The following is a 16,871-nucleotide window of genomic DNA, read 5'->3' on the forward strand; positions in this document are numbered from 1 at the left end:
CGCTTGCTGGCAGTGACACCGGATGCCCACTCACTCCAAGGACTCTTATTCCACCCTGGAAGTTCTGTTTTCTGCAGTAAAATGTAAGCATACCTCAAAAGAACCCCAGGAGCCCCTGACACGCGACAGACAGTCTGTGGATGTCTCGAGAAAGATGCTCCTTTTGCATGGGAGGCCACCACTGTCAAACGTCATTCTGAGCTGTATCTAGGGTCTGTGAAAAGGACAGTGATTTGCTGTATTAAAGGAGCAGGCGAGGTAACGGGGTAACTCATGCCTGGAGCAGGAGCTGCTTTGGCAAACCCACGGGTGCTCAGGGTCCAGCGTGGGCACGGGGATGCAGAGGGCTTTGGGGAGGTGCACCTAGTGTCTGTGACCGAGGGCAGTCACAGAACATGAGATGCAGCCACGAGAGCAAGCCCACGGGCCCTGCCCACCTGTGAGCTTCCCTGGCAGATGAAGGGCGCGGGGCCTCCTGGGAGAGGCGTGCGGGTGGGGCCAGGCCTGGGTGGCATCCTGCCCCTCCAACAGGAGTCAGAGAAATGCCTTATGCCTTCTACCATGCGAGGAAGGCATCGAAGCTGGAGTCTGATCCAGAGTGGGCACCTTGGCCTTGGCCTTCTCAGTTACGGAAGTAAATTTCTATTGTTTATGAGCCGCCTGGCAGATGACGTTTCGCCATAGCAGTGCAAACAGACCAAGGCCCCTCCCACGGAAGACCCAAGCTGGACAACAAGGAAGTCACCCCAAAGAGAAGGCGCCGCGTGGTCTCCCACACAGGGCTTGGCGCCATCAGCAAGGCCTCTCTGGAAGCGGCAGCTCATCTTCTGAAGTGTTTAATGGATTCGAGGGCTCTGGGGGTGCAGGAGCTGTGTGCCATGTCCTGGCATGCTGCGTGAGGCCGGCAGGATCCCAGGAAGCAGAGCCACATGGGTGGCGGGGCCTGGTGCGGAGCTCCCCGGAGACCAGGTCCTGAGAGTCTGTCCTCCCGTGCCCCCTGCCCCCGCGCTGTACACCTTTCTGGCTGGAAGGCCGCTCTGCCCAGCTCGGCTCACACTTGTCTTTCATGAATCGGTCAAAAGCCCTTTGGGGAATCTTGCTGGGCCGCCTCCATGGCCTCAGCCTTCCCCTGCAGGGGAGCCCCAACTGCAGCAGCGCCTGACCCTCTGCCCCTGCAGTCACCCCGTTAGCACCAGCCCGAGGGCTTCACCAGGACTCTCTCTGCCGGTGCTGTACCAGGATCCTCTGTGCCATGACCTTGCTGCCCGGCCTCCTGAGCCCCAGTGTGGTGAGGTCCGCTCCACGTGCAGTCCACCCTCGATCCCTGCCACGGTCTTACTCTTTCGCCCTTTACAGCCAAGTCTTCAGTCTGCTCGACAAGAACCTGCTGGGCTAATTTCCCTGCCGCTGGCCCTCATCTTGGTCACTTCCCATCTGCTGCTGCTCCCCCCCTGCCGTTGGCTGTGAATCCCGCCCTGTCCCTCCAGCCCCTGGAGCTGAGTGCACTCTGTCTCTTGTGTTCCAAGAGTCTTGAACAAAATTCCCCCAGGGGCAGTAAGTTTTCTGTTTCTAGGGGAAGTCCCTCTTAGGCTAAGATTCGAAGCCTCACCATGGTCTGTACCTGTCTGAGGGCTGCTGTCTGTCCAGATGCCGCGCACCACCTTGCGTGTGCTCCCCAGCCCCGAGCTGCCACACAGGCCCCCATTGTTCTTTGAGGTCCCCCCCCCATCCTCACCCGTCATCTTCCCTCTGCCAGGAACAGGGACACCCCTTGATTATGATGGGTCACATCCTGGTAGACCCACGGTAAGGTGACTATGTTGGAGTGGGGATCACTCAGTGCACACCGAGTTAATTAACAAAGGCCACAGAGCTCGCAGTGCTCCCTTCTCAGATGCGCTGACATCCGAGCAAGGGTCAGTTGCTCACTTGAGGCCACGCAGATCAGATTTTCGGATCGTCCCTCTGCTCCTCTGGCATCTTGGGAAGCTGCGGCTGTCACTAGTGTGAGGGCTGGTGGCTTTGTCCCTCTCATGCCCCCGGCAGAAACTAGAACAGAGCAACAGAGGTGCTTCCTGGCAGTGTGAAAAGCCTGCTTGACCGGAAGATGCTTCACTTAGGAAAACACAAGGACTCTTTCCTCTAGATCGACCCCCAAAATATAACCCCAGTTCCACATTCTATAGATTGAGTTTATTACTAAAAGCCCACTGCTAGCCAGCCATATACAAAGAACCCAGCAGGACGCACGAGGGGCCCCTTCTCTGAAGTTCGAGTCCCACATCCCACACGCAGAGTGCATGTGGCGTTAGCAGGTCTGGAGGTGACTCTGCCTCTCTTTAAGTCTCCCTCACCTTCCCCTCGGTGCAGACCCCCATCTGTCACCTGTCCAGGTAGACGTCCTCCTTGTGGTGACCACATAGTGAAGACGCCCTCCTCTGTTTGGTGCCTCTCTTCTCTTCCCCCGACTTTAGATTTTTGAGATCCAGCATTGGCGAAGCATTTGTTACTGAGGCTCCCTGGCTTAGTTCTTTACCCCACTCCTGTTTTTATGTGCTTTTAAAGGCGTATCTGAGCTTTAATACCGCAAACAGAGTTGGAGAACAGGGCCACCAAGAGTGATGGCATCGGCGGTGGCAGAGGTGTAATGTACGCAGGGATGGGTGTGGGCTGGTGACCCTGGTGGTGGCGATTTCGGTGATGAGTGGTTGAGTGGCAGGGGTGGCACATCTTCATCACTGATTTGTTACAGTGATGCTGCACATTCTATGGCGTTGCTTTCACACTGAATCGTTTAAAAATAATACAGTCCAAATTGTTTGCTGTTACCAGCTATGTGTTAGCCACAGTCTCGTGTGTGTCCACCAATTACTTACACATTTTTTGGAAAGTTGCCACTTAGGAGCCCTATGCTGGGCCATCGGCCTTCCAAGTTTAACATCCTGTCTCAACCTCTTCCTTCTAACGTCTCTAAGCCTCCGTTTCTTCATGTCTAATCCGGACTCAGATGAATCGTGATTGCATAGAACAAACCAAGCAATGCATGCAAAAGGCCACAGCAGTGATAAAAATCAAGCAACATTAAGCACCCGTGAAGAAGTCACAGTGCTGGTAAGCGCACTGCGTAGCTGTAATTCTGAAAACAATCCCGCAGTTGTTCTGTCTTAATTGGCTTAATTTAGTCTTAATCTGGAAAGGGGCTTCCAAGCATGAAACACCCTTAAAACACACAACAACGCAAGAACGCGGCTTGTGGACAATAGGGGAGGCAGAGAGGAGGCTGAGGCTGCCGCTCGGGCTCCTCACCTCTCGGGGGCCAGTGTGGGGCACCTGACTTTCCACCTTGGAAAGGGACCCAACCTTCCTTCAGGGGAAAGCCCGGCCAGAAGTCCTGCAGGTTACCTGAAGACACCCAGCCTCTCTGCCTTTGATGTCAGTGCTGGTCCCACCGCCTTGTGCTCTTGTTCCTCAGCTCTGGCAATGCATCAGATTTTACAGACAGGCAAAATGGCCTGATTTTAATTCGGTTTTTAGCCACAGACTCTCCCCGCCAGCTCCCACAGTACTGCAAGCGCTCGGAGGCTGCGGGAGCTTCGGGTTTAATCTCAAAGCCTGTGCCATCCTCCAAGGAGAAACGATGGAGACGCAGGAGCCTCCCCGCTGCTGCTGTGGGCCTGGGCTGCCGGGGAGGAGGCTCTGAGCTCAGCGTCCTGCACGCCTGGGCTGGAGGTCACAGCCTGGGGATGGGAGCTTCAGCCAGTAGAGAAATGGGGAACCGACGTGCACGCTCCTGGGGACAGGGAAGCCTGTGCCGGTGGGGATCTCCGTGGAAAGAGACATGCTGAACCAGGGAGCTGAGGTTCTCTTACTGATGGGCTCTGCCCGTGGGAAGCTCTGCCGGGCCAGCACTGCGCCTGCGCAAAATGGCGCTGAGCTCTGCAGCCATGCGCATCCCTCCAAAGCTGACTTCCGCGTTGTTCTTCCTGACTGAACTTTCTTCTTCTGCGCATGCGCCAGTACCCCCAATCTGCTGTTAGAACGTCATTCTGCCCGCCCCCTCACACTCCACCCCCTGTTAAACCGAATAAAAGCTCACGACTTCTTTTGTCTCCTTCAGAGGGGTCCTTGGGCTCTTCTGCAGACCTTCTATGCCCGCAATAAAGGACTTTTCTCCTTTTCTTTCTCTACTGCACCAAGGAAAAGCCCACCACTTATTGTGTTATTCTCTGCTTCATCATAAGAATCTTTTTTGTCTCTGAGTAACTACTTCGAGGATACTGATGGTGTACTAATCATGCTATTCCCTTGTTATTTTCCCATGAAATTTTATTTTTCCATTAAAAAATAGAATTTTTTCTCTGAGAAGTGACAGGATCTGCAGGGCTATTTGTCTCCCACAGGCTGAGCTGTGGAGCATGCTTTCATTTTAGCAATGATTCCTGTGCTCCTCTTCCTTAGTGCCCAGCTCCCTAAGTTCAGGACGCACTGGTTGAGAGGTGCTTGAGTAATAACGCAGAGAACGTGCTGCAGCTGCTGTGTGCCAGGCACCATCCCGGGTGCCTCCAGCATTGCCTCCTTGGTACCATGATGCTTGGGTGCGTGGGTGCTGGCGAGGCAGAGGGAGGCTGGGGACACTCGCAGTGTCACATGGCACCTGCTTAGCTTGACTAAGATTTGCAGCCCAGCCCAAGTGGTACCCAACTCACAGCTGAGACCCGGTTTGTGCAGCTTCCTCCAACACTCATGCTGCAGCTCAGGAGCCAGAGCCTCGGGTCTGGAGGTCGCTCCGCCCTGCAGAGCTGCAGACTGAGGGAAGAATGCTTCCTTTTTCGTCATGGCCCTTTCCCCTTGGAGGACAACGCTGGCTTTGAGATGAGGGCTCCACTTTCTCCTAGGAGTCTAATGCTCAGCCTGGGCTTTGGGGCCTTGGACTAGGGTTCACATCGTACCTCCACTCCGGGTTTTCTGCAGGTTGTTTTGTTTCTCAGATTCAGCTTCCAGGACTGAGGGCCAAAGAGAGTAGAGCCTTCCACAGAGAAGACCCACAAGGTCTCAGCAGGATGGTGAGCACACCATCCGATGTCCCCCTGAAATCTGGGTCTAGGCCTTGTTTATTGCTATCCCATTTGGGTTGAGACCAAACTGACTTTGGAGAGTGAGAAATGAAGTTCATAGATTTCCCTGCAAAGTGAGCGGCCTAAACTGCAGCTGGGAGACAGAGTGGTCTCGGGCCACCTAAATCCGCATCCCAGGGTTCAGGGAAAGCTTCAGCGGGGACGGATCAGAGCAAAGCAGTGGGATGAGTAGCGAGACTTTAGTAAGCTTGACTCTGAGGCATGGCAGGGACATGGGAGAGAACAGTGGGAAAGGAGAGAGAGGGGGAGGGCAAGGAACAATAGCAGAAAAGAATTAGAAAAGGCAAGAGATAGATTCCTTTCAGTTAAGGGACAGAAACCAACTCAAAGCACTTAAGTAATAAACAAAAGCAAATCAAGCAACTACAAATTAAAACCACCTTGAAGAGCCATTTCTCAGCCATTAGACTGGCAAAAATTTTAATCAGCACCATGTGCTGAAGTGAACGTGGAAATAATCCGGAATCCAAATATCCATTAGTGTCAGCCGGACTCTGCACCGCGGGCCACGTGTGCAATGGAATACTGTGTGGAGCCGGGCTAGCAGTGAACTGTGAACCCTCTGGGCTGCAGAGGGAATCTCTAAATACATTTCACAAAAATGATACAAGGTGGCCATGCTGGGACTGGGAGGAGCCAACCAACAAGCCTACCATCCAGCCTTGCTGGTAAGCTGCCCAAGCCACGAGGGCCAGGAAGGAAAAAGATCACCAGCTGCCCCCTCCCCTCCGCAAGCAACTGGCTGGTTCAAGACAGGCCGAGTTGATAGCAGCTGAGCTACAGGAGCAGCTGAATGCTTGTATTTTTGGTGGACTTTGCAGGCCTGGGGCGGGCGGTCTGAGCATCTATAGGGAGGATGACAGTATGCAATACAGCAACTGGGGCGGGGGATTTCCTTCTGTCTTGTTTTGGAGATCCAAAATTGTTCTCCCTGATCTGTTCTGTTCCAGTTGTTTTGCTTTGGTGTGATCTTGCTGTCTGATGGAATGGACAGCTATTGTGAAGACACTAAGAGTCACTATGGCAGCCATTGCTGCTTTGAAGTCCTGCTATCCTGCTTTGAAGTTCTGTACCCATTTCAATGCTTTGTTTTGACTGGCTTTATTCTGTTTTGTTTTGTTGGGCTTTTAATCTTTAAAATGAAATTTAAAAGTTAGAAAATGATACAAGAAAATATGATTCTGTTCATACAAAGTTCAAAAACAACCTAAATTAAGCAATATATTATTTAGGCATAAAAACAAAATAAAAATCTCTAGAAAATCAAGTAACTCATAAGTGAAAAACATCAAAATTGTAGTTCCTTTTGGGAGAGGATTGTGACTGATGAGGGTAGGCACCTGTGTGATTCCACATACTTATCACATCCTGTTGCTTAACTGGGATGGCCAGTCACACAGTGTTCACAATTATTCTTAATACCTGACCTCATATGCCTTTGTACAAATTCCTTCCAACATAAAAAGTCCTTAACTTTGAAAAGCAACAGAAAGAACAGTAGCTACTCAGTGGTCACGTGTGGCTCCCTATAAACCCACAGGTTCAGTGTCCCCAGCACATAGTGACTGGCATAGGTGGCCAAGCTCGAGTCCCTGGCCAGGATCAGGGTGTCCTCTTCAACCTTCAAGCTGATGGATTAAGAAAGGGTGACTGGTTTCCCAAGGAAAATCTAGATTTACTAAACCAGGGTAAAATTGACACTGGGCAGAGAAAACCAACAGATGCTCATTTACATAGGAAGGAATGGAAGGAGGGAAAGAATAGAGAGAGAAAGGGTCAGAGATGGAGGAGAGAGAGGGAGAGAGGGAGGGAGAGAGAGAGAGAGAGAGAGAGAGAGAGAGAGAGAGAGAGAGAGAGGAGAGGGAGAGGCGCGCTCACCTGGAACAGAATCCAGCACTAGGGGCGTGGTGCTCCACTTGGACCCTCACCTGGACCTGCCACACAGAGAGCTAAGGGCAGCGAAGGCCTCATGGAGCGCCCCCTGCCTCCCGGTGCCCACCGGCTCACCTGCCCCCATCTCCACTCCATTGAGACCTGGACCTCTCAGGACATCACAGGAAGTCACCGGCCAAGCTTTGGTTCAGGAGCCTAGCGGCTCCCGTCTGCTGTGTCTTCAGCATGTGGCTGTCTGAGGATGTGTCTGTCACCTTTCACACCAGAGACGGAAGCTAGAGCGTGACACGGAAAGGAAAGCAAGGAACAGCCCGGACCCATCTACCAGGTGGCGGTCCAGAGCGCGTGCGGGTCCAGCCCGGAAGATCTGCATCACACGAGACAGCAGTTGTTATCCAGGAGGGACACATCCACGGCACACGCCTCCCCATTTCTGTCTAGGATCTGAAGCAGGATCGAGGGAAGGCACAGTGAAAGTGTTGGAGACATCGGCCCCGATTGGGGTTGTGAGCAGGCTGCTTTGGTGGGGAAATGAAGGTGAAACGCCAGGGTTAGCTTGGCCCCCCTTCTTCCCAGCGCCCTCTCCCCACTCTGCTGGGCCGGGTTTTCCTTTTCGCTGGTGGGGGAGAATCTAGTGACAGCTCGGCCTCACGCATCGGTAGCTAGCCCTTTCCTGCAAGGGGAGAACTGACAGTGGAACCCTATCGGTGGGAGGCCGATCAGCGTTCTGGCTGCCAGGATGTTTATTTTGGTTACTGTTTAGTGTCCTGAATACCGACCTGGATCCCTTGACTCACAACTAAATGGGGTCAGAACCCGAAGGCGTGATGCTCATGTTGGAAACACAAAGCTCATGTGCAGGGCCGGGCCAGTGCTGCCCGCGTGTCCAGGGGAAGGGATTGGTATGTTCTGTTCTAGAATGTGTTGGGCTTTTTCCATTGAGGGTCACTGCAGCGCACAGCCCACTGGTGCTGCTACCACCCAGCGATGGTCTGGATGTCCAGATGTCCCAGAGAACAGTCCGTGTGGTCGGTCACCTACTGGGTGGACGCCAAGGTGAGAGAAGAGAAACCAAGAAGCTTATCACCCCAGACTCGTGAGCCCCAACCCTATGTATGTGACAACTTTAAGGTAAGGTTCTCTTTTTTCAATATTTATTAGTCCGTTTGCAGTACGGAATGATCACATTCATCTTGGGAAGCTGGTGTATGGACCCACCGTCCCCTGTCTCTGTGCTCTCCCTCTCTTGGTTCTCATCCCATTTGTAGAAGATAGTGAGCTCGCCTCCTCCTGTTAGTTGTCTCTTATTTTTCTCTGTGTTTGTATTTCAGGTTTCTCATGTGAGAGAAGCCATGTGATGCTGAAGTTGGTGCATCTGATTATATGATGTCTCAAGGATCGGAGGGCACTTGCTTTCCTAGAAATGATGCCAGTGTGTCTTGCACTGTGGCTCCGCAGTGCTCCGTGGTGAGTAAACACCACGTTTTCTTTGTCCATTCATCTGTTGAGGACACAGGCTGCTTCAGAGACTTAGCTGGCGTGAGCTGAGCTGCCGTGTGTACGTGTGTGCGTGGGCCGCTCTGATGTAGTCATTGGCGCTCTTGGGGAGATGCAAAGAAGGGGAACATGGGGTCAAATGGAATTTCTAATTGTAGTTTTTCAGGGAGATTTCCATACTGATTTCTATAATGCTGTACTAGTTTACATTCCAGCAAACAATGGCTCCTCCTTAAGGAAGTCTTCTTTGTGTCCCTGATATTTTTTATTATTTGCTTATTTTGGTATCAGTGATCAAACTCAAGACCTGGAATTTGTCAGGCAGAAGTTTATGCTGCTGAGCTAAATCCCCAGCCCATCCCTGGAATATGTTTAAAAGTAACCGTGTCATTGAGATGCAATTTCCGTCCCATAAAGTTTGCACCTTCCAGTGTACATTTCAGGGGTTTTTAGTGTACGTGTAGAGTTGTGCATGGATCCCCTCTAAGCACAGATGACGTTCGTTAACCTGAATAAACACCCTGCGATCACTCGCACCTGCTCCCCCTCCTCATTCTCCTCTTGCAGGTGAGGTAATCACGTTCTTTCACGTCTCTGTAGATTTGCAGACTGTAAGCATTTCATAGCGATAGAATCATACAACACATGGTCTTTCATGGCTTATTTCACAGAGCATGTTTCCAAGGTTTATCCACGTTGCGTCATGCTACAGTTTGGGTCGCACATGTCCTTGGTGTGTTAAAGGCTTGGTCCTCACCGGGGCACTGTGGTGAGGTGGAAGATGGTTTCAGAGGTGGGGCTCCCAGTCTTCCCACCTGTGCTGGGTAAGGCCTGCCCCACCACAGCTTTTAGCCTGGATGAAATAGAAAGGGATGGATGAACGGAGAAGGAAGTCTCTTTTTCTTTGCAGGAGCTCTGTTCTTTGACCTTGCTTTTGGATACTGTTTCCAGTTTCTGCAGGTTTCGAGCACAAACTCTTCAGCCTCCCAAAGCAGCCCCTTCTTGTGTAGATAGGATAGAAGCTCCGCCCTTCCACTCACTGCGGGGCCACTCCCCTCCACCCTCTTGGAGCCCTACCAGTCCAGGTCCCATCCCCCTCTGCTTACCATCTGGAGGTAGAGAAAATCCCCAAATCCCAAACCAGGACGCACGAACACCAGACCCCCCTGCATGAACTGTAGGAACTTTCTCTACCTCAAGCTCACTGAAGGTTCATGCATATGGGCTGCATCTCATGCATCCAAGTACAACAGAGTGAGTTACGGGAAAGGAGATGGACTAGACACGACTGACCTAAGTCAGCACCTGTCAATCGGATGGTCAGTCACGCTCTGGAAGACCCCATGGAGGCGCCCACAGCGGGGCAATATTTGAAATCCCTGATCACCGAGCCCTCAGCACCTGTGCTGTTCACATGGCAGGTGAAGACCACTGACTGGGCATACTACGGTCTTAATACCCTTTGGTGCCTTTCCCTTATCATCCCACACCACACCTGATTCTTTTTACATCATGCACAGGAAGCTAAGAACCTGTCCCGGACCCCACAACCTGCTGTGACACTTTGGGTTTCCAACATGGACTCTCCAGGCCTTTGGCCCTTGAGTTTCAACTGGATCCTCCAGCACACGCAGAGCCTTTACGCGTTTTTCTGTCCCTGATTCTGAAAGTGGCCATTTTAAATCCACTTAGTAAATCTTATAAAAAGCTATTATATTATTAAATGTGTTCTTCTAGAGAACCCTAGCTGATCACCAGCCCTGGGGACTTCCCCTTGGCGGGGACGTTGGGAACCCGCTCTAGTGTTCCCTCTCTCACTCACACCTGGCCCTTCATGTACGATTTTGTTGTTCAGTTACCACGTATTTTTGAATGTCCCACATTTACTTCTAATATTGATTTCTCATTTCTTCCCATTGTAAATGCTTTCCAAAGCGCTGTCATAACTAAGCATTGTCTTCTTGAATTCAGAAACATGTTCGTCTTAGCATCCTTGTGACTATTACCAGGTCCCGTGTATTAGCTGCTTTCATAAAGTTTGATGAGGATGTTAAGTTTAGGGAATAAAATATTCAACCAAACATATTAGTAATTTTACATAGGAGCATGATTCAGGGAAGAATGGAGGGGTTTCTTTTACTGATAAGACATGAATTTCATCTCCTTTTTATGAGAATACATGTTTGTCACTAATGCTTGATTGTCTTGGGGACACTGAGGCACTGTGCCCCACTGCAGTGTATCACTGGTATGCATCAAGAACCGTCTGGGAGATAAGAACCAGGTGCCAGCTCCCCAGGGCACCTGACTCAACCTCCCAGGTGCAGAGAGGAAGATCTAGGGCAGAGCAGTTTCCAGACTATGTCTATGTTGCAAAAGAATAAGACACAGTGGGATTGAGAGACAGGACCTGCTGTGATTTCAGGACTCGTTGTGATGTCTCTCCTAACACAAGGATTCCAGGGGCCATCAGGGTACACTGGTGTCACAGGTCATGTGATTTCTTTCCTCTGGTGGAAGGATAAATGGGTGGAAAGTCAGAAAAGGTCATTCCATATGAATCCTCCTGGGAGTGGGGAGGCTGGGGAGTTGGGGCTGGCCTTGAGATCACCATGCACCCCCAGGTGACCTTGAACTCATAGCCATCTTCCTGCCTTAGCCTCCCGAGTGTTGGGATCACAGACCTGTGCCACTGTGCCCAGCAACAGGACTCTTTTTAGGAAATCCCCAAACTCACATTGGCTTGAGTAAAGAATTTATTAATCCGTGTATGGAAAACCTCAGGCGTTAGTAGATTCCACAAGTGGTGAATTCCTCTTCTTCTGCTTTCCAACATGGCGATTCCACTCTGAGCTCTCCGTGGTAGCTTTTGGCATTCCAGGCTCATATACTTCTCAGATTCTCTGCAGAAGAGAGTGTGCTTCGGGTGCTTGGGGTGCAGAGCCAACTTGATTGGCTTGGGGGCTGCCCAAGAGATCATGAAGGCACACTTCCGGGTGTGTTTGGGATCATGGAGGCATGGCCTCGAGTACTCTGCATGGCCCGTGGCCTTCCTCCCCGGTGCTGTCCCCTATTCTGCTTCCTGGCCCCCATGAATTAAGCAGTTTTGCTCCGCCGGGCCCTTGCACCATGATATTTCTGCACTGGATGAAGCTGACCATGGATTGAACCCTCTGAAACTTGGAGCCAGATTAAACTCTCCTTTTTAAAGTTGTGGGTAACAGGTATTGCGTCCACGCCCTGAGAAGCTGACTAATGCAGTCTCTTCATCAGGAATCCCAGCACCAGGGCTACGGCGTTTTGGTGAATCTGCCTGGGTCAGAGGTCTACCCAGTAGCCGTGCCCAGAGCCATCCCTACAATGCCCTGAGAGCCACGCGTGGCTGTGGCAGGGCATCACCTCCACCCAAATGCATGTGAATCAAGCGGGAGCTGGGTGGCTGGGGGAGGGAAGCTAGGGTCCGCTGAAGGGGAGAGCTGGAACGGGCGTCCAGTGCCAAGAGAGACGCTCACCTCTTCCCCCTCCACGGAAAAATAAGAGCATCAAGCCCCAGAAAGCTTATCCAGGCACGTCTTCAGTGTTCCGCTGCCCAACACCATCGCTGCAGGTAGGATGACTAGAGCGCCAGGAACGCGGCCAGTTTAAGGCCAGATGCAAAACATACCTCGGGTTTAAAGACCAGGTAAGAAAAGGCAGGCATCGGATTATCGCACTAACACTTTCTTTAGTGATTCAACGTTAAATACCATCGTGAATATACCCGGGTCTATAGAGCAATCATGAAAATGAACCCCTCTGTTTCTTTCTGATTTTTGCAACGTAATTGCCTGAAAATGTGAAGCTTTGCTGAGGTGTGATGTTTCTGTGGATGGCGCTGCTGTAGGTGGTTTAGACTCATCTTTCGATCACCATTTTGGCTGGCAATTCCCTTGCGACCAGAGGGGCCATGTTTGTCACTGCTTCAGTAGCAGGCTTGTGCTGCTGTATGCTCAGGAACACTGTCCAGGGAGTGGGTGCCTTTATGCTCAACACTTTCTCACTTGCAATAGGATGAAGGCAAACATCCTTAACACCCTGAGTCTAAAGTAGCAGCCCGCGCCAGGCTGGCCCACACCTCCAGCCTGCGCTGTGCTCAGGTGGGCCTTTGTACTTTTTCTCCCCAGGTCAGCTGTTGAGGTTCGGGGTGCAGGAGGTAGAGGGGAGAGACAGGGAGAGTCCGTGCAGGAGAGACTCGCTGCATACAAAGCTGCTCATTTCTTGACATTGAAAACCACCGCTAGAGAACCTCATTCCCCAAGTGCTCCTGGCCTTTAGGCAGTGGCAGGAGCATCTCCCCGGCAGACTAGTTATCCGTCTGCACAGAACTTGGACTCCCCTGCATTTTTTCCCTGGAATTCAGGGTCTATAAATTTCCTTTGGCATAAGCGGATTCCCGTAAACTCTGGTCTTGTTCAGCACGAAGAACAGAGCCTGGGAGACAGACTGCGCCTGGCAGATGCCGAGTGCACATCCAGAGAACAAGGCAGGGCCGCTGTGAGGACTGGGGTGTCTAACAATGGGTGGACGCCGTTCTTCACACGCCATGCTGGACCCCAGAGAGAGAAATCCTGCAGGGTGACCACCCCTGAAAAGGCGCTGTCCGCTTCCTTCTCCAGGCAGCCATCCTGTGGGGGGAGGCAGCTGGGTTACAGGTTTGCGGTCACATTGTCTGGTGTGCCTGTATTTGTTCTGTGAGGTCTGAGTGTTCCCACAGTGTCCCAGGAAGCAAGGTGCACACTCATGCTTCCTGATGTCTTTTCAGGAAAGTGACTGAGAAGAGTAGAGTGTAGTTATCTGCCTCCCTGGGGCGGCAAGTACACATACGACCTGACCTGGCAGCTAATGAGCCTTATGATACGTACTTAACAGTAGTAGTCTGGAACTGCTGACTTCAGGTATGGCTGTATCCAGGTGCTTCCATGAGTTTATCGGAGAGTTGCTGCTTCCCTCGCTGTCTCTGTCTTTGGCACTGAATTTGTCCTCACGGTGGAGAGGCTTTGCCTGAGGTGACTGTGGTAGCTCTATGTTATATCCTCACAGGTGACTGACTCTACAATCAGCAGCATCACTGGATTGCTCTTCTGGGACTTGCTTTGTTTTATACCAGTGAATCATTTTATTGTTTAATGAACAACAAACAATTCAGTCAACATTCATTGCTTGCTTTCCATGTTTCAGCGGTGTCCTGGGGATGTAGCCCTGGAGTACACAAATAAAATGCCGAGTTTCCAGAAGCGGCACACGCAGACACACCCCACAGAAAAAATGGATAAGCAATAGGAAAAGATACCACGTAATGCTGAGCAGAAAACGAAACCAGGAAACTGTGATTGAAAGGAACTGGATTCCTGATTCTGCCTGGGCAGCAAAGAGAGGTCCCCAGTCACAGTGCTTGGATCTTAAGTGTCCTCCAACCGTCACATGCGAAGGGCTTGGCTGACAGCTTGTGACTCTAGGAGCTGAGACATGGCAGGACGGAGGGCGCTGTATGAGGGTTGTGTGGTGCCCGAGAGGGGGCTGGGGGTCTGCCCCTTCCTCACTGGGGGAGGGGTTCTGCTGAGCTCCCCCATGATATTTCTTCTTCACCCCAAGCCCGAAACAATGGGGCCAAGAGACCACAGACTGGGCCGAAATAAACCTTCCCTTCTCATCAGTGCATTGTCTCCGGTGCTGTGTCACAGCGACGGGAAGCTGGTGACACAGCGGGACTGAGCTGGCGGCTGCTGCGTCTCCTCAGGGACAGGTGCACATTCCCATCCGGAGGCGGGGAGAGGGCTGGGTTCCCGTGATGCCGGGTGCCGCTCCAGAGCCTGAGGAGCGGGTGCCGGGCAGGGACTGTTACGTAGAGGCCAGGAATGGAACATCACTGTGGGTGCCAGGGATCTTTTCAGCCAATATAATTTGATGAGGAGCCTGTGAATATTGAAATAAGTGAGCACGAGCAGTGTTTTCCTTGGAAGTTCTCTGTTATTACATCAAGACGGTGACATCAGGCCCTGTAACAAGACGCTTAGATGAATCTCAAAGCCACAAACTACAGTGAGGAATGAGAATCATCTCATTTTCTCTGAGGAAACCGGACACCTCGGGCTGCACCGGGCGTGAGGTCATCCCCTGCGAAAACGACTCCAGCTCCTGCCAACCTCCGCAGCCCTCAGCCCGGGGCCCCGTGCCCGTTCTTTCCCCCAAGACCTGCCCGTCTGAACTCTGACCCTTCTACAGCCACGAAGTACAGCCAAGTACTCAGTCCTCAAAGCATGAAAACTAAACAAGTAAAGTTCAGCTGAGAGCTGACGCAACCCTTGTAGAAAAGCGACATCTGTCTACCTCCGAGAGCCACGGCACCCCTAGGCGCAGCTTTAGGAGGCCGGAGCGCAGCTCAGCGAGTATGCAGCACCTCTGTGTACATCAGAGACGGGCAGGCCCCGGCATCCAGGTGCTCGGGCCCTACTTTCCGATACTGTCTCAGTTAGGATTCTCCCATGCGGGGTGTGCGGGCATGCATGCATTCGTGTGTGTGTGTGTGTGTGTGTGTGTGTGTGTGTGTGTGTGCCGTAAAGTGAGACGGTTCTCCACTTGATCGTGGAAGCAAAGCCCCACTGTTGAAAGGCGGAGAACCAGGAAGCCTGGTGCACAGTTCAGCCAGAGTCTAAGGCCCCGAACTGGGGTGACAGTTGGAAGGGAGGGGACACCAGGCCTGTCCTCTAGTGTGGAGGCCAAGAGCTCTGATGTCCAAAGGCAGAAGACTGATAGCCCAGCTGAAGGAGGACGGAGAGGGAGGAAGGGAGAGAGACAGAGAGACAGGACAGAGATAGAGATAGAGAAAGAGATGGAGAGAAAGACGGGAGAGGACAGGAAGAGACAGAGACAGAGAGATGGAGAGGACAGAGAAGAAAGAGACAGGGACAGACAGAGAGACAGAGGCAGAGACAGAGATAGAGAAAGACAGGGAGAGAGAGAGGCAGAAAGATGGAGAGGACAGAGAAGAAAGAGACAGGGACAGAGAGACAGAGAGACAGAGGCAGAGACACAGACACTCTTTTGCTGTCCGCCTGCCTTCAGGTTCTCTGTGGCCCCTCCATGGACCGGACTGTGCCCACCCACTGTGGTGAAGTCAGGTCAGCCTTATCCACTCTGCCAGTTCATCTGCTAATCTCATCCAAAACCACCTCACAGATGCCCTGGGAGTGAAGTTTAACTGCATACTTGAGTTTCCTCTGGCCTAGTCAGGTTGACACATAATCACACATTTCTGAGAGGATCATTAGTAGGGTCTTACAGTTTTCTTAACACAGCAACAGCACCAGCAGCACCAAACGCCTGGGAGCGGGCGCGTGCAGCCCAGAGGCGAGGCCGTGTCTGGGTGGATTCTCAACCCGACGTGCTCCGAGTGCCCAGGCTGCGCCCGCTGTGTCATGTTCTGTCCTCACCCGCAGCTGCTGTAGTCCTGGCTCCCGCTGGCCTAAGTGTGTGCTCTGGTGTGTTTCCGCCTCCACCCTTGTGTTGATGCTGTGACACCACCGGATTCCCTCTCTGATTCTCTCCAAATCCCATCCATCACTTGAAGGCCAAATAGAAAGTCAGCTTTGCCCCAGAAACCCTCCCGGGGCAGCTGTCGGACCTCCGTGACGGTTGCTTTCCCTCGGTGACAGGCACTTAGGTGGTGGAGAGGAAACATGAGGGGAAGGGTCCATCACCCGCCGTCATGCTTTGGGGGACAGGGTGGCTCTGACCAACACTCCTTGAGGGAGCAGGTGAGTGGACGGCTTGGCTGTGGTTTGTTCTCAGGAGCCAAGTGAGACCGGACAGTTGTTCAGCCTGAGCACAGAGAGTGGTGAGCGTGCTTTGCCTGGGGACAAGGAGGCGGAGAGGAGGAGCGCTGCAGGAAGGAATGGGTGGGGGGAGGAGGAGCCCGTGGGATCCGGCAACTCCCCTGAAGGCCTTAGACTTCTGGTGCACACTGTGGCCTTTGTGCGCGGCTGAGGTCACCCCTGTGGGCACGCACCCTGCACCTCGAGAAAAGCCTGACACCCTCACAAGAACGGGCAGGTTTCGGACAGCCCCGAACGCAGTGTCGGGTTTTGCAGAGAGCTTGGTGCAGCGGAAGGCAGGAAGCAGGAAGCTGGTCTCAGCAGCTGCACTGGGGCTGTGCAAACCTTTGGAAAGGATTTGTGGGGAGTTCTGGCCCATCGTAGTTGGACTCGGGGCTCACAGAGGGGCTCCCGAGTTATAGTCTCCACACGAGAAGCCTGCGGTAGCTTGTGCCTTCCCCCGTCCTCAGTCTCCACCCCTCCCTGCGGTGTCCCT

The sequence above is a fragment of the Cavia porcellus genome, unplaced genomic scaffold, assembly GCF_034190915.1.
Source record: "Cavia porcellus strain 051 isolate PalLab524CR breed Dunkin Hartley unplaced genomic scaffold, mCavPor4.1 scaffold_8, whole genome shotgun sequence".
In the NCBI taxonomy this organism is placed as follows: domain Eukaryota; kingdom Metazoa; phylum Chordata; class Mammalia; order Rodentia; family Caviidae; genus Cavia; species Cavia porcellus.